This window comes from Armigeres subalbatus, chromosome 2 (genome assembly GCF_024139115.2).
Source record: "Armigeres subalbatus isolate Guangzhou_Male chromosome 2, GZ_Asu_2, whole genome shotgun sequence".
Taxonomy (NCBI): domain Eukaryota; kingdom Metazoa; phylum Arthropoda; class Insecta; order Diptera; family Culicidae; genus Armigeres; species Armigeres subalbatus.
In genome coordinates, this window is record NC_085140.1 from 299,627,122 (window position 1) to 299,646,023 (window position 18,902).

General features: G+C 37.7%; 1 protein-coding gene across 1 annotated transcript in view; it reads left to right on the top strand.

Moving 5' to 3' along the window:
- Nucleotides 1-18,902, top strand: part of LOC134212481 (A disintegrin and metalloproteinase with thrombospondin motifs 7) — a 655,262-nt gene that overhangs the window by 8,062 nt on the left and 628,298 nt on the right. The window lies entirely within an intron of this gene.

Below are 18,902 nucleotides of genomic sequence, written 5' to 3' on the forward strand. Positions count from 1 at the left end.
ACATAACATACTGAGCGACTCATCTCCCAATCCGCATTGGATTTTGTTGGCACTGAAAATTCCCTCTCTTCCCAACCAAAGTTGGACGAATGGTGCCAAGCCCGTCGAAAATCAGTGTCAAGCACTTCCCTTCCCTCCAGATTCATAGATGGAAAATTCCTTACGGATTGTATGCAAGGATCCTAGCGTCAACGTATTTGCCTCTGCTACAGTCTCTTCACAAGTTGTTCCTTACCCGATGGACCAGAAAAAATATCCATAAGGGCGATCGTACGGTATGGTCGTTGTCTCAGTTTCTACGATCGCATCAGAAATGATTAGACGCTTCAAGATCGCGTCCGCTTGTTTAATCAAAGTAGCTCTGGATGTCTTGAAGAAAATGACAAAATCGTTTATGATCAATTTCTTCACGGCAGAATTATTCAAAAAAGCAAAAAAAAAATGGGGTATTGATGATCGGCTGATCGGCTCTCTTGGATTTATTCCTTAAAAGCATAGAATAAGTGGTGGAAATTTCTTTAGCTCAATTTGATAATTGTTCCAACATAAATTAGAGCGCCACGTCAGCTTCATATAGAGTGCAGTTTTCACAGCAGAGTTTGAACAGGCTCGAAGGCTTGAATTATTTCACCAACCGCCAAACAATCATCACTGAAGTTGAATTTGGATTAAAGCTGCAACTCATAGATCCGTTTGAGCATAGATAACATGCTATTCGAGCGTGCCTTGGCATCAGCCACTAATTCAAATTCTTTTCCGAATTCAGAACGTACATATTTTTGCAATAAATTGTTTTTCACAGATGATCTACGGAAAAGAACTACTACGGCACGTACCTTATTCACAATTTCATATATTACGGGAAAATTTTCGACGATGTCAACAATGTTCATAGAGAAAAAATCATTTGCAGTTTGACACGTATGATTAATGATGATGATGATCGATTTTGGTTGTATCGTGAACGTCGTCAATGATGCGTACTTGGGCAAAGTTACTCATGCGCGCATTTAATTGTTGTTTTTTTGCACGATGCTTTACTGCTTGCAACCGAATATTTGTCCCATCTATGCTGGATTTCCTATTTATATGGGGCAGATATGCAATTACATGCAGTTTAGCTGATAAATGTAGGTGAAAACTATTCGAGATTTATCATACTGACAGCAAAATTCAGAATACCGAAAATACCGGTATTTTCCGTCTCTAATACCGGTATTTTCGGTACCCAAAATTGGCCGGTAATACCGGTATTACCGGTTTCGGTACTACCGGTTAAACCACCCTAGTACATTGTTTATCAACACCATTGTTGAAGAAATTTTGGTGGTAGGTCATTTGGTATAAAGTCGTTTGGCATAACGCCATTTGGCATAAGGCCGTTTGGCATAAAGGTCGATTGGCATAATGTCGTTTGGCATAAGGCCGTTTGGCATAATGGCCGTTTGGCATAATTGTCATTTGGCATAATAGTTGTGTAATCATCAATTTCGAAAGTTATGCATAATTTGTTCAATTATTTATAATAATTGTCCCTTTAACATTATAAAAGAGATGTTCTAAAATGATTTTTTCGAATTTAAGTTCAGATTCTATCAAATCTCTACTTGAAGGTACTTTATTTACACTTTTTAATATCTGCCTATTTCACTTACAAAAATCGTTTTACCTCTGGGTCAGCAGCAAGATCGTCGTTGACTAAAACAAACTACAATATACGGAAAGTAAAATAGCAAGTGCAATAAAAAGCAAATGAAGGTTTTTCTGCAAACAACTACAATATACGGAAAGTCAAATAGCAAGTGCAATAAAAAGCAAATGAAGTTATTTCTGCATGATGCATCATGCATATATTCATTTCTTTAAAAGCATACTTTGACGTTCATAAGTCTAAAAAGTATAAGCTTCTTTTTTTTCAAGTAATTCAATTTTTATGCATAACACAAGGGAGAATATGTATGGTTTCTATTCTCAATATATGCAATATTCAGTGCTAGGAAAGGGAAGATATAGCTCCTTCTTTCAAAGGATGCATTTTCTTGGCGAAGGCAAAGGGAGATTTTATTCATTTGTCCAATTAAGGCATTTGCTCGGTTTAAGGCAAAGAGGGATAAGATCCCTTCTTTCAAAGGATGCATCTTCCCGACAGTTACATCAGAGAAGATATGGTTCCATTTTTTAAAGGATACATTTGCCCGGTAGATGGCGAAATACGATATGCTTCCTTCTTCCAAGTCCGGGCATTTGCTCGGTTTAATGCGGGGGAAGATATGATCGCTTCTTTCAGCGGATGGAAGAAGGTCCAGAGAAGGTAAAAGATGATATGGGTTTTCTTTCAATTCAAGCATTTACTCGGTTAGAGGCAAGGGAAGATGAGATTCCTTCACTCAGAGGATGCATTTGCTCGGCAAAAAGTAAAAGACGTCATAGTTCCTTTATTCAAGGCGTTTGCTCGGTTTGAGGAAAGGAATATACGATCCTTTCATTCAGAAAATGCATTCGCCCGGCAGAAGTCCAGAGAGGAAATGGTAGCTCCACCCCTGTACCCTGAATGCCACCCCGGATGGGACAGTACCCCGAGATCTATTACCCCGAAAGTCCATTAGCCAGAATACATTTCGAATCTGTAGTTTTCTACTAGGGGGAATGACGGCTTTGGCAGGTTTTGTTCTATTATTGGCAGGGGGTTTTTTATGAATGACTAGGCTCAAATTTAGCCTAAACATTCTTTTCATATTAAAGAATATTGTGGCCAAATTTCATAAAATTTGGTCGACAAAAACCCCCTGCCAATAATAGAACAAAACCTGCCAAAGCCGTATTTCTCCCTATTACTATTTTTAACACCCACAGATACCGATGAATCGTAAAATGACAATCTTTGAAAAGAATTTGTTTTGAATAAAAGTATATACTACTTAAAGCTACTCAGATAAATGCAATAAAGCTTATGTATAAACATTTTTGACTAAAATTATCATTCTACGCCATTATCATCTGGAAAAGTTCTATTCTACGAAATGGTGTAAGTGAAGAGATAACACCTTCTTTCTGTTAACATAGGTGTAAAGTGGAAAAAAATACCTTCTTTAAATGAACGGTAACGGTTTATGGCAAACACAGGAGGTAATGCCTTCTTGAAATGAACGCATTTACCCAGTATAAGGCAAACATAGGAGATAATGTCTTCTTTAGATGAATGCATTTGTTCATTACAAGGCAGAAAGAGGAGGTAATGCCTTTTTCAAATGAACGCATTTGCCCGGCTTAAGGCGAACGGAGGTGATAATGCCTTCTTTTAATGAACGCATTTGTCCAATATATGGCAAACAGAGGATAATGGTTTAAGGCGAACACAGGTGATAATGCCTTCTGTAGATGAACGCATTGGCCCGATACAAGGCTAACAGAGTTGATAATGCTTTCTTTTAATGAACGCATTTGCCCGGTATATGGCGAACATAGAAGATAACACCTTCTTTAAATAAATGCGTTGGCCCGGTTTAAGGCGAACATAGTTGATAATGCCTTCTTTAGCATAACAGATTTGCCGGATATAAGGCGAACAGAGTTGGTAATACCTTCTTTTAATAAACGCATTTGTCGGTTTAATGTGTACAGAGATGATAATGCCTTGTTTAGATGAATGCATTTGCCCGATATAAGGCGAACAGAGATAACACCTCTTTTACATGATTGCGTTTGCAAGGTATAACGAAATTATTCCTGCCATGCCATAAGAGGAACAAGCATATTCGAAGAACAGAAGAGATTTTCTCATTCTAGGGTCTTGTCGTCATGCCCTTCTTGTCTTTACTCTGTTTAAATACATATTTGCGAGCCGGCTCAAGCCCAGTCGACGTGGGCTGAAATTTTCTCATAATTCTCACCTCAGCTTAAACAATCTTCAAAGGTAGCACATGATATGTAATGAGAGTTTTTAGACTAAGAACTAATCGTTCTATACTGTTTTCAAACAGTTCGAGTTCGATGAAACGAATCGCGAGTTCAACACGGTGAACCTTGTAAAAGGATCAAAAAATAAGTAAGGATCCACGATAAAAATTCTCGTAAAAAATGTGTAATTTACTCAACTGGAGTCGCCTGCTATTGAATAAGTCGTAAAACAAGTAATAATCATTCACATGAATAAATATATATCTATTGATTATTTTTTTCACTGAAATAAACTATTAACTTGAAATCAGGACTACTGGGGGTACTGGCTCATTCGGGGTAGTGACCCACTCGGGGTGATGGGTGATGACATTCATTCGGGTAATGACGTTCGTGGTAGTGGTCTTTGGGGTAATGGCGTTATGGGTAAAGGATATATGGGTAATGTCATTGAGTCGAAATGGTTCCTTCTTTCAATTTTCAATTAAAGAATTTGATACGCTCGGTTCAATGCAAGGGGAAATATGATCCTTTCTCAGAAACCGTTTGCTCATAAAAGGGAGAAATGGGCAAGTTTTCTTGTTTGCCCTTACATGAAAGACAAAACAAGCCACAAATGTCAATTAAATTTAATACTGATCTATCTTGCTGGTAGGTGCGTCAACATTTCAAATGGTCCCGTTTTGACAGGTTCTTTATTCTTAACTTGTCACGTCGTACAATTCCGTTCCCAATTATCGTGTATTGCCCATATGAAGGAAACCACGTAACTGAATGGCTCAACAAATCTTACTTATCCATTACACAACTCAAATAACAATTATGCCAAATGACCTTATGCCAAACGACCATTATGCCAAACGGCATTATGCCAAACGGCCATTATGCCAAATGACTTTATGCCAAACGACATTATGCCAAACGGCATTATGCCAAATGACTTTATGCCAAACGGGGTACAATCAGAAATTTTGATATTTTTTCTAGGAGGGGTCACATTTCATTTGGTATTAGACACTCTCAATGTGGTTTGAGGTTTCTCATCAATGCGGTTTCTGAGCACCGGGAGCACTAACGCCCAGACTTCTACACCGAGAAATCTCATATTGATGGTTGCATAGTACTGTTCCTAACTAAACTGGCACCTTTGGACCTCTGCGGGCAGTATTTCTTTCGGCAGAACAAATTTCAAAAACCTGGCCGAGATCTAGTTGATCATGTATGTTCGTGTATGTTTTATATTAAATCATTCGCCACGGGGAAACCGAATGAGCTAATTGAGATTTTAGAATAGACCTTTTAAGGGATTTTCTCATAAATATAATTAAATAGACCTAAATCAGATGAATTACGACAGTTTATTTATTGATTAGTTTCATTCTTATTTTTTAATATTGATCGAAGTAGTCGTTCACGATTATATTGCTTCTGTGTGTAATGCAAAGGCATTCGATAGCAAATTTCGCTGACATCGGGGCCTGGCAGGTGAAAAAGCATTTCATCGAGCTTTGAAACAATTCCCTGAATCTGTCATGAGACGAGTTCAGTTTTATTCCACCACGTTGTTATCTTTACAGAAGCGTACTATAAGCCTTTAGTCGAGTGAAGTACTAGACACTGAAGATGACCACAGTGAAATAAACTGTTTAGTACTAACTCTTATGACAGGTGAAATTGTCTCACTAAAAGAGCTTAATTATTTGCTTAATTGTACTGTGGGTAAATATCTTTTTTATTCATTTAATGTATAAAAATGAGTATTGTGTTGTGTATTCCTGTTAGTATTTACTCTATACAGAATAATTCAAAAACATTTTTACTTGTCCTGCATAAACTAACGGAAATTGGTGATATCTCCGAAATACTACTTCATGAAAATTTGCTTTCTGTATTTATATTGATACTAGCGAAAATAACCCAGCTTTGCCCGGGTGTTGCAAATGTCACAATGAACTATTTGCAGCACCGCACTCTAGATCATTTTTTTTGCGTTTGTTTTGTTTTCTTAACAGCTGACCCAAATTTGTGTTCGTATGTATATTTTTTTTACATTTCCCCGTTAAATTCACCAACTTTTTGTATATACAAACTTTGCGAATCTCAAAACGATTCGATTAGGGAAAAACTCTTGTAATTCGGTCAACCTGTTCGCAAGTTAAATCGTCTGGAAGGAAATCTCAACTCATTTTTATTATATAGATGTTTAACCTGTAGCTGAACACAAATTGAGCGAATTTATCTGGATATCGTACAAGTTCGGTAGGCTTTACCGTGGGACGTTTAATTACTCATTAAAAACTACGAAAAACATAATAAAATAATGAATAAAATCAACTACTCAAAACTCGAAATCCGTCCACCGTGGACGGATTTCGAATCAAAGGATCAAAATCCGTACAGCTATTTTTAAACTAAATATTTAAATTGAAACAGTCTTTTTGACTAAACTACCACTGTAAATAGTTCGATACGCACCTTGAAAAGCGATCCCTTCGATTTGTATTCCGTTTATCTTATGTAATGATTCGCAATTAGCAAAGAAACACAGTACTTTTGGTGCAATAATGCTCTACCCGAAAACAAAATGGCGGTAAAAACTCCGCGTTTGGTGGGTGGCGATTTGTTTTTGATTTTTGTTGTTTTAATTTCAAAGCCTTCTTTCCATTTGTATGGCTTAAAAGCTTACTCCCAAGCTGGGACGGGACTTGCAAAGAGGAAAAAATGTAACTTCATCTGCAACCAGCAAGCGCTGTCACGAATTGTCAGATGCAACCAGCACCTTTTTGTGTGAAAGTATTGGTATCCCTCAAAAAGTATTCCGAATGATTTTGTTTTACGAGTACTTTTTCACTTTGAAAAGTATTCTAGAATAGCCGGACAGATTATTATTGAACAATTAATAAATACAGGTTTTATTTCCGATAGGAAAATCTTTATAAAAATAAGTTTACAAATTCGTAAATTGCAAACACTTTTATTGTGCTCAGAAGATTCTACCCAGGATTTAGGTGAAACACTCAAGGAAACAGTTGATAATCGATGATCAACTGTGATGAAAAGAAGAATAAGTGTCAAAACAAGGAAAAAGAAAGCTGTCTTTGCAGGTCTCGTCTCAGCTGCCAAGTATCTGAACAGGACAAGATAAATTATTTCTACATTAATTACCTTTAATCCACTTTAATTTATTGATATCTCATGAGGTGGACGGATTTCGGTCCCGCACGGTATGAGGAATCCGTTACGTTACAACGCAAACTTCACCTAGGTGAAACTCAGGCTATTTACCACCTATCTATTACCACCAAAACAAAGCTTTTTTCGAGTACCAAAAACATACGAAATTTTAAATTCAAGGCTTATATGGACTTCTCAGAAAATTTGAAACAGTCAATTTTTCGTGACATTACAACGCTTTTTTGTGACAGATTTCACCTTGTCAAAATTCATATTTCTTACAATTTTCAATCAAATTTTGCATAGAGCACTGATTCTATACTTTTTCATTTTTGAATAGATGAGAACAGAGTGCAAATTGATGCATCAGAACCCAAATTACAGTCAATTTGGGAAAATATGTCTACAACCGTCACTCTTCATTATTATCAATTATACTAATTGTTCGTCAAAAACTTATTTTTCGCCAAACTATTATCATAACAAATATTTTATTTTATGATTTAGGCATTGGAAAATATGGGGAACATGTAGATAATGTCGAAAATTGAGTTTGAAAAATTGGTGTTCCGGTAGACCTGTCCGAAGAATGTGTCAAATTATTTTTTCATGCCGTCATGTTTTTTTTAACAGTAAATGATTTCAAAATATTCAGAATAATTCAGAAAGATTTAATGATTCTTAATATTTCGAAGAAACAACAGATGATTGAAAAAAATTTGGTAAAGCAGATTTGAATAAAAAATTAATAACCTACTACGGAAGATTCAAAAAGAATAATCGCAAATGAACTTAATCTGAAAATTAGAATGTCTGTTCCTGCGCCTCATTTTATTGACGTTGATGCGTGACCTAATTTTCAGAAAATACTTGGCTACCAAGCTACTAATTCCGTTCAATTGGCCAAATTTTAATCCCTAGGGAATAAGCAGAAAAAATCATTGAAATGAAACTGTATGAAAAAATCTCCCAGAGAAGCACCTGTTGCCATAAACTGTTGGAATCCTTGAGGAAAATCGATTAATGGAACGGCATAGAAAGCTTTAGTCTTTTAAAAGCAACACTAATAACATAACATCTCACTTTTTTCATGGGTTTCGTTCACTTTCTTTGTAAAAAGATGAGCCAGCTGAGGGCTTCAAATCTCTCTAATAAAGACATAAAAAACACTTTCTATGTACACCCGATTCTGTTTTTACATGGATTTTTTTTTCACGGCCGTGTAAAAAAAATCCCATATAAAATTTTTGCAAAGTTCCATTTTGTACGATTCGTCGAGAAATCATAAAACTTTTTTTACACGGGTTTTCGAATTTTGTATTGAAAACTTTTTGTACACGGAACGTATCCCCCGTGTAGAAAAAGAATCGGGTGTATTTGATTTTATATTCCTACCTAAAATATTGAATATTTTTAAATAATACTAGCGTTAGTAACCCAGCTTTGCCCGGGTGTTGCAAATGTCACAATGAACTATTTGCAGCACCGCACTCTAGATCAATTTTTTGCTTTTGTTTTGTTTTCTCAACAGCTGACCCAAAAATGTGTTCCAATGATTTTTTTTACATTTCCCCGTTAAATTCACCAACTTTTTGTATATACAAACCTTGCGGATTTTAAAACGAATCGATTAGTGAGAAAATCTTGCAAATCGGTCAACCCGTTCGTGAGTTAAATCGTCAGGAAGGACACCTAAACTCATTTTTATTATATAGATTTTGTAGCTCTCTGGAAGAATCAATGGAAAAACGGGACAAATTGAGGATTTTTTAGATTACGACGAGACAGTACAATAAGGTCTAAAAAACGGGACTGTTCCGTTAAATTCGGCACGTAGGGCAAAATGCCCAATAGTGGACCCCCTAGTAGCGGAATTTTGCTCTTCCTGTCATAAGGCTTAAAAATTTTCAACATATTAACTCTGCCTGATATCTAACAACAAGCCCTGCATTCCCTCTTCACGATACATACATAAAACACAAAATACACGAAGTAATTCGTTGAAATTAACATTTTAAAGTTTAACTGAATTCGCCCTATAGTAGACCCCCTGGGGGTCCATAATAGGAAATTGCTTCCCTATAGTCGACACTTCATTTGATTTTTATGTCCCATTTTGGAACGTTCTTCTTCCCAATTATGGAAGTAAACAAAAGGGAAAGGAATATGGATTGACGAGGGCATACAACGCATAAGCGTACAATAGCCTATAACTCTTTACAAAAATTGGTTATGAACAACATAATTCTTTAAAGGTTCAATTTTCTGAAGTCAATTTCACTAAGTAAGTGTTTACCAAATATTTGGAAACGCAATTGCGCATAGACTGGGCAGTTACATTCTTTCTTTCTCTTTCTTCATTGGCATTACATCACATCACTGGAACATTGCCGCCTCGCAGCTTAGTGTTCATTAAGCACTCTCACAGTTATTAACTGCGAGGTTTCTAAGCCTACACACCTAAAAATAATCATGTAATTTTAGGTGCTGTGACACCGACATATACGAGCGTCATTTTTGACGTAAAATTAGGTGGTACTTTAATTTTACATCACAACTTTATTGACAAAAAAATTAATTGATCAGAATGAGAATCGAACATAAGTACGCTGAGTGAGAGCCCAGCACGCTACCACTCGGCTATCTCCGTTTCTTGAAAGAGGGATGATCGAAGTAGAACTGGTTCCACGATTTGCACTGAACAAGTATTTCACTGCATCAAGTCATTGACTGCCTGTGCGTTAGGTGCGTTGCAACGGGTGCTGTGTTTATGTTCCGTGACATGTAATTTTAAATCATCTGACATTGAAAAATATACGATTCTGTTTATGTCATGTGGTTTTATGTCATTTTATTGAAATACATCACCTGTAATATTCATAATTTTTTGGTGTGTAATTACCATTTCTGCATTCGTATATCATGAGGCTAACACGATGATACTTTTATGCCCAGGGAAATCGAGACAATTTCCAAGCCGAAAATTGCCTAGACCGGCATCAGGAATCGAACCCAGTCACCCTCAGCCAGTGGTGGAAATCTGTGAACCTTACTCACAAAACGAGAAGTAGGCAATGCAATATACTCGCGAAAATTTGTTTTGCCTTTTTCTTGCCTACCTACTAACTCGCAGAGAAAACAAAAAAACGAACCCCGAAAAATGTCAATCGTCAATCAGGTTAATTTGCAAAAAGTCATAAAATAACTTCGGAACATGTTTCTAACGGATGTTCGAGCAAGAAAATAATTCTCGGGGAAGCATTCGGCTACATGTTGGTGGTGTTAGTTTCGCTCTTCCTTCTTCCTTCTTCTTTCTGCATTCTTCTTCCTTCTTTCTTCTTCATTCTTCTTTCTTTTTCTTCTTTTCACCACTTTTCTTCTTTAATCTTTTTTCTTCCTTTTTCCTTCTTCTTTCTTCCTTTTTCCCTTTTCGTTTATCCTTCTTTCTTTCCTTCCTTTCTGTTGCTTCTTTCTTTCTTCTTGTTTCTTCCTTTTTTCTTCTTCTTTCTCAATTATTCCTTCTTTCTTCTTCATTTTTCCTTCTTCGCTTTTTTCTCCCTTCTACCTTCTTCCTTATTCCTTATTATATATCCTTCATTCCTTCTTCTTTCTTCTTTCTTCTTTCTTCCTTCTTCCTTCTTCCTTCTTCCTTCCCCTTATTCCTTCTTCTTTCTTCCTTCATCCTTCTTCCTTCTTCCGTCTTCTTTGTTCCGTCTTCCTTCTTCCTGCTTCCTTCTTCCGTCTTCTTTCTTTCGTTTTCCTTCTTCTTTCTTCCGTCTTCTTTCTTCCTTCTTCCGTCTTTCTTCTTACTTCTTCTTTCTTCCTTCTTCCTTCTTTATTTTTCCTTCTTCCTTCTTCCTCTTCCTTCTTCCTCTTCCTTCTTCCTTCTCATTTCTTCCTACTTCCTTCTTCCTTCTCATTTTTTCCTTCTTGCTTGTTCCTTCTTCCTTCTTCTTTCTTACTTCTTCCTTCTTCTTTCTTCCTTCTTTCTTCTTCCTTCCTCTTATTCCTTCTTCTTTCTTCCTTCATCCTTCTTCCTTCTTCCGTCATCTTTCTTCCGTCATCTTACTTCCGTCTTCCTTCTTCTTTCTTCTTTCTTCCGTCTTCTTTCTTCCTTCTTCCGTCTTTCTTCTTACTTCTTCTTTCTTCCTTCTTCCTTCTTTATTTTTCCTTCTTCCTTCTTCCTTCTCATTTCTTCCTACTTCCTTCTTCCTTCTCATTTTTTCCTTCTTGCTTGTTCCTTCTTCCTTCTTCTTTCTTCCTTTTTCCTTCTTCCTTCTTCCTTCTTCATATTTCCTTCTTCCTTCTCCCTTCTTTCTCTTTCTTCCTTCCTTCTTTCTTCTTTCCTTTTCCTTCTCATTTCTTCCTTCTTCTTTCTTTCTTCTTGCTTCTTCCTACTTTCTTCTTCTTCATTCCTTCTTCCTTCTTTTTTTTCTTCTTCCATTCTACTTCTTCTTCACTTCGCACTACTCGCTTCTCACTCCCCAGTTCTCATTCGGCCTAATGGCCATTCGGTCTAAATTGGTCGTACAACTACTGTGTAAACCCTTTTGGTATATTTGGGTTTAAGGCCCCAAGTTTTACCAAAGGTTCGTGGGCATTGGCTGAAAGCCATACACGACGTTTTGATTCTGAACTCAATGTTAGGAGCCCAGGAAAGCTTCGAATCAAGAATTAGACCCACATACTTAACATGATCCGATACCGTCGTGCGGAGCTTCTTTTGACTCCGGGGGCTACCTTGAATTTTTGATTTTTTGAAAAAAATTAAACGGAAAAATACCAAATTTGAAACAGAAAGTTGCCATCCAACTATCAACAAGACACCCGATTGGTGATAATGATATTTTTATTGTTATTTTCGTTATAATTCTTGTTTTAAAATGTCCAAAGTAGCCCCTGATTTGTCAAAAGAAGCCCCGCACGACGGTACATTGATTTCACAACCAAAAAGATGTAATGGAAGAATATCATTGCTGTTACGTTTTCCGTGTAAAGAACAATAGATGTGTTGATCGGATTAACCGAAGATCCATATTGGCGACACCAACTTTCAACTACCTGAAGAGCGTTTTGCATCAGGTCGAATAAGGTAGTAATGCACAAACTCACCATCAATGTTAGATAGGGTAAATCACTACTTGGGCCTATGGACCCGGTTCCCGGCTCACTGCACAGAAAACTAATGATTTATACTGTTTGGAAGCCGTAGGTTTATGATTGATAATTTTTAAAAAGTCTCCCATTTATTTTTCACAATACTCAATATTTTTCAATCACTTATTTTACTCCTAATTGATCCAATTGTAGAAAACAAAAATGTAGATTTCAAAATTTCGCTCTCCGATGCCACACCACTGAGCCGGAGTGATTCTTTCCACTTTTACAAAACGGTATCATCGAATAAACACCTACCTGAAAATCGTCACAGTGCTCGATACAACCATTGCTTGAAGCTGTTAATCACCACACCATAATTCTAAACACACGCACTTCAATTATTTCTATTTGTTCGTTTCACTAGAACTTATTTAAACATATTAGAATACATTTTAAAATGTATTCACAAACCGAACAAAAATTCACCTCGGCCCAAAAACTTCTAGCCGCACCGTGCTGCCAAAAGGCCAGGATTATGAAAACGATCCTTCATCGTTAATAGGAAAATTGTCTAATACGTTGACGCTATCATGTTATTTATAATTCTCTCGATTTCAAAAGGTGAAAAAAATATTGTTTTTAAGTATTTGGAAGAAATTTGGATGAGTAAATAGGGGGAATGACGGCTTTGGCAGGTTTTGTTCTATTATTGGCAGGGGGGTTTTTGTTGACCAAATTTTATGAAATTTGGCCACAATATTCTTTGATATGCAAAGAATGTTTAGGCCAAATTTGAGCATAATTGGTTATAAAAAACCCCCTGCCAATAATAGAACAAAACTTGCCAAAGCCGTCATTTCCCCTATATCTAAAATAATAATAAATAATACTATCTGGCATCTTGTTGTCGTGGAACGTGCATATTTTTGTTTACGTCGCATTTTCCACCGTCCCGAGAGAGAATGAGAGTAAAATGTTGAGAGATTGAGTAAAATTTTGCTTAGGCCGGGAACTGGTTTTTATGTATGCCGGAATGGCAATCGCTATGACTGAAATGAGTGCTGCACCTCGTTAATTTAAATCAAATAAAAGCTTTTTTGAACGATATTTAGCACGAATAGCTATTTTTTAAGCAAAAGTGAACCCCAATGCAGTATTATACATCCCACAAAATTCAGGAAAAGTTGCTTCCTGTCATAAATATCAATTAAATAATGCAGTCGTACGCATGTTAGGCCGGGAATGGGGTAAGAAACCCTAGTCGTCGCAAATCCATAGGTAGGGAAACTGCCATTATTGAGAAATCTCAATAGCGTATCTGCAACGAGATTCCACAAAAGTGGAGATAATACTTCCCCTTGGGGGCATCTGCAGACACTTAATTTCCTAATCGCTAGTAATGACGTAATGTCGAGTAGAGATGTCGGTTTTTAAACGTCCGGTGAATCCATTTGGGTATTATATTAGGTAGCCCATGACAACGTGCGTTTTTGGACCATTTGATCAAGGAAGAGTCAACGCTTCATACCCGATGTACATTGAAGTTGTTTCTACGCGTTTGATTTACACGAATCACTTTTTATTTTTTTCACTTGATTTTCGGGTTTTTGGTGGTTTATTCAAACATATTTAGGGATTTACGCGGTTTTTTACGTTGTTTTAATTTACGCGGCCCATATCCTCCGCGTAAAAACTGAATCCAGTGTGTTAGAATATTTATGTATATGATAATATTTACTATTGAAAACAGTTTAGTAACCGGTTTCAGTGAATCAGTCAATCTCGCAAGTGCATCGCAAGCTTCTTCTTCCATGGCACTACAATCCAACTGGAACTAGGCCTGATTTCTAACTTAGTAATCTATTAGCATTTCTTTAGTTATTACTTAAAAACTTTCTATGCCCGCCATTGCAATAGTATGTATCTTGCGTGGCAAATACAATGGATACACTATGCCCAGGGTGTAGAGAATGTTTCCCTTCCAAAAACATCCTCGATCCTATATCGAGAATCTGGATTCTGGATTCTGCGCAAGCTGGAGGCTAACTGTTATTAAAAGACAGGAACACCGTCTTCGAACGATGCTGGGTCATTAGGCCGAAGGCCATTAGGCCGAATGGTCATTAGGCCGAACGGTCATTAGGCCGAATGAGTACTGGGGAGTGAGAAGTGACTAGTGCGAAGTGAGGAAGAAGTAGAACGGAAGAGGAAAAAAAGAAAAAGGAGGGAGATGGAAGAAGGAAGAAGAAAAAAGGAAAAAGGAGGAAGAAGTAAGAAGGAAGAAGGAAGAAGGAAGAAGTAAGAAGTAAGAAGGAAGAAAGAAGAAAGAAGAAGGAATAAGAAAAGGAAGAAGGAAGAAGGAAGAAAGAATAAGGAATAAAGAAGAAGGAAGAAGGAAGAAGGAAGAAGGCAGAAGGAATAAGGAAGAAGGAAGAAGGAAGAAGGAAGAAGGAAGAAGACAGAAGAAAGAAGGAAGACGGGAGAAAGATGGCAGAAAACAGAAGAAAAAAGAAGAAAGAAGAAAGGAGGAAGAAAGAAGATGAAAGAAAGAAGAAATAAGAAATAAGAAGGAAGAAGGAAAAAGGAAGAAGGAAGAAAGAAGAAGGAAGAAGGAAGAAGGAAAAAGGAAGAAGGAAAAAGGAAGAAGGGAGAAGGAAGAAGGAAGAAGGAAGAAAGAGAAAGGAGAAGGAAGGAGGGAGAAGGAAGAAAGAAGAAAGAAGAAAGAAGAAAGGAGGAAGAAAGAAGATGGAAGAAAGAAGAAGGAAGAAATAAGAAGGAAGCAGGAAAAAGGAAGAAGGAAGAAAGAAGAAGGAAGAAGGAAGAAGAAATAAGAAGGAAGAACGGAGAAGGAAGAAAAAAGAAAAAAGAAGGAAGAATGAAGAAGGAAGAAGGAAGAAAAAAGAAAAAAGAAGGAAGAATGAAGAAGGAAGAAGGAAGAAAGAGAAAGAAGAAGAAGGAAGGAAGAAGGAAGAAGAAAGAAAGAAGAAAGAAGGAAGAAGAAAGAAGAAGGAAGAAGGGAGAAGGACTAAAAAAGAAAGAAGAAGTTAGAAGGAAGAAAGAGGAAGAAGAAGAAGGAAGAAGAAAGAAGGAAGAAAAAAGAAGGAAGAAGTAAGAAGGAAGAAGAATGAAGGAAGAAAGAAGAAGGAAGAAGGAAGAAAGAAGAAGGAAAATGGAAGAAAGAAGAAGAAAGAAGAAGAAGGAAGAAGGAAGAGGAAAGAAGGAAGAAGGAAGAAGGAAGAAGAAAGAAGGAAGAAGGAAGAAGGAAAAACGAAGAAGAAAGAAGGAAGAAGGAAAAAGGAAGAAGGAAGAAGGAAGAATAAAGAAGGAAGAAGGAAGAAGGAAGAAGGAAGAAAAAGGAAGAAGGGAGAAAGAAGAAATAAGAAGGAAGAAGAAAGAAGGAAGAAGGAATAAGGAAGAAGGAAAAAGAAGAAGGAAGGAAGAAAGAAGAAAGAAGAAGGAATAAGGTAGATACAAAAAGGGGGAAGAAAGAAGTGGTAAGGTGAAGAAAGAACTTCTCATTTTTCTCTTTTTGCTTCTTTTTGCAAATTCGGCCTAATGGCCATTCGGCCTAATGACCGTTCGGCCTAATGGCCATTCGGCCTAATGACCGTTCGGCCTAATGGCCATTCGGCCTAATGACCTTCGGCCAAATGGCCTTCGGCCTAATGGCCTGACACCCTTCGAACAGAGGTCGTACAGACTGAACACTTAACACCTAGCATTAGACAACGGGACGCATAACACCCAGTGGACCAGTAGAGAATTTTTCGATCACGAAAAGTTTCCTCCTTACCGGGGCGGGAATCGAACCCACACTCCATAACACATGCGTCTAGACGAGTCGGTCGCTAACCGCACGGCCACGAAGACCTCAAGCCAACCCAGCATAGACAACAAATTAATACAATAGGGCTATTAGCTGGTGCAGATCGTTTCTGTTAACTTACACGCGCGTTTTCTCTCGAAAGCTTGGGGGCGTTTGACGGCAGCTTCTCGCTTACGTCTATTGATCCCAGTAGAAGGGCTCGGAATATTCTTCGCTGCTGCAGTTCGGGGAAACTTTCTTCTGCTCGTTTTAGCTGATTCCTCCAAACAAAGAAAACAGATTCACCCAGGGCTTGAAAAACGCTTGCTTTGGTCCCATCCAGAAAAGTCGAAAGCCTGTACATTACATACAGCTACGTAGTTCAACGTCACTGTTGCATACAACCCGATTGGGCTGCACCTTTGAGTTTTTCTTATGCATATCATTAAGTCTTAAGGACGAAGGACCTTCATAAGTGCAGAGTGTGCCTGGGGGCTTAGACTGACGGAAGGGCTTAGAAGCCAATTCCGTGATGCCGGGAAGCGTGTTCACCTCGTAAACCAGAGTGTAGCAGAATTTGTCCCGACGGCATTCTGTGCTCGTGCTCGCCAATGTTTGACTAACCTGCTTCACTCAGTCCCAGTCTGAAGCTCATGTTGTGCCAATTTACCCTGGTTAAAACTTTTCATGTTCCTATTTGTATCCGTTGTTTCGCGCTAAGAGTCGTAGCGTAAAATCAGTTCGAATTATTGCATTGTCGAATATTCGATGTTTCGGAAACAGTAGGTTGTTGGCCCAAGGTTCCCTATCCACAGGGAACTAGAAGGCAGACGAAAATAACAGCCATATTCCTTAAATCACTTGGATGATGCATATCAAAGAGCAGACTTTGTTTTGTAGAAAGCTGTAGAAAGTATAGGACAACAATGATATCGTGAGTTACTGAAGCGTTTTCAGACGTGTTTTCCAGCAAATATGTAGAAATAATATTTAATGATGCACTGCATTACTGTTCTAAGTAGACATTCAATAATTAAGTTTAATTGCAAATATTTTAATACTTTGGAACCGTTTTTTCAGAACGGAGATAAATTGATTCCACTTTAATATTTATTCAACCGCTTACAAACATCAATAGTTATTGACAGATTTTCACGTAATTAATCACCTCCATCCAATTAGTGGGTTTACTCAACCGTGTGCCGTTCACTGTTTGCAGTCTTTTTCCCTCCAACCCGACGGATGGTTTTCCACAACCTGTGAAATAATCGGATGCAGCACCACTAACCGCCATTCCCGGGTCGTTTCTGTGTTCGTTCGTTGGATAATCTGGAGACCAAGTAACCTACCCATAAATCGATGATGACGATCGATGAGACTGATCCCAGCTGGTCGGGTGTTTAGTGCCGATGTTTTGCATATGTTGACAATATACCCACCTATCTATTTACCCATCAAATAAATAGTGAATTAGTTAACGCTCAACCAACCAACCAATTGTGTGTGCGAACTGCACGGGCGGTGAGATGGCATCAAATGGTTCCCTCGCCGCGGTGACCTATTATAGTGCCCCACAATGGAAACCAATGGAAGCGAACACGCAGCTTCTAACCTGAGAGGGCCTGCCGCTGCCATTTGGCAGGCTTGCGGTTTTTACCTCTTTATTCGATTGGTAACGCATCATTGATTGCTGCCGAATTAGATGACAACAGCCTCTGTGATTGGAACTAGAAAAGTGGAAGAATAGAAACAGTGCCACGTGCGTAGTGGGTTAGTAGAAAATCAAATATATTGCGACTTTGAACTCGAATATGTTCGGGTTAGAAATTTGGCAAATTATGCTAATAATGTTACTTTTTAAATGTTATATGAATTTATAGAATAGATCGATTGGATTCCTACCAGTCAACGTGAAGTAGCAGGATGCAAAATTGGACCAAACAGTGTCTCACTTTTCAGCTCCGTAGCATCACGAGAAGAGTAAAGGCGAAGCTTAAGGAACTTGTTTCTGTAGATTTTACCGTTAGTGGTATCCTTTGTGATGAACGGCTGGCTCATTGCCTCATGTTACAGTTGCTATTTTGGTTGTTCCGATTAGCCGTACGTTAGACTTTTTTTCGGATAAAAGTGATAGAAAAGACCGACTGACGCTTAAGAATTTAACTGAATGCCGTCTTGATTTTTATTAATTATGCCAGCTGTTTTCAGTTTTCTGCCGCTGTCTGCCCTTCACTGAGTTTCTCTAAGCGACACAATACCCAATGCTGCCCATTGTGGATTGGGATTTCGATTTTTTATAATATTGATGCCTGATAAGTACACGATTGCTTTACCATGCGCCCTCATTTGCTCATTTCAAAGTCACGTTTCAAGTGACGAACCCGATATCAGGGAAGCCGAAATCTTTTCATTATTATTTTAAAATATTACTTCTTCTTCTTCTTCTTCTATTGCTCTACGTTTCAACTGAAACTTGGCCTGCTTTTCAAAGTATTTTATAACCTTTTCACAGTTATTAATTTAAAGCTTTCTATGCCCGCCAATGCATGAGTATGTATATATTTTTGGTTGATACTGGGAGATTTCGACATCACATTGAAATCATAATTTGTTTTCAAACTTTGATATCAATGACATAGGCGTAACTAGAGTCTCGGTCTAGGGGGGGCCATGGCACCAGCTGGTGGGATGTAATTTTCAAAGGCGATTTAAAGCACTGTGCGCATGGATTGCAATAGAAATTGTTTGACTAAGTTTATCGCTCATTCGTCCTAGAACTAACATAAAAAAAATAGCGAATAATACAATTGATTTCCAATGATGCTGTGATTGCTTCAAAACGCTGTGTCTGTGTCAACTTGTCTTCTCCATGTTACTAAATGTGGATAAGTGTGTAATCTAAGATTCAAGAATTTCGAATGAAATT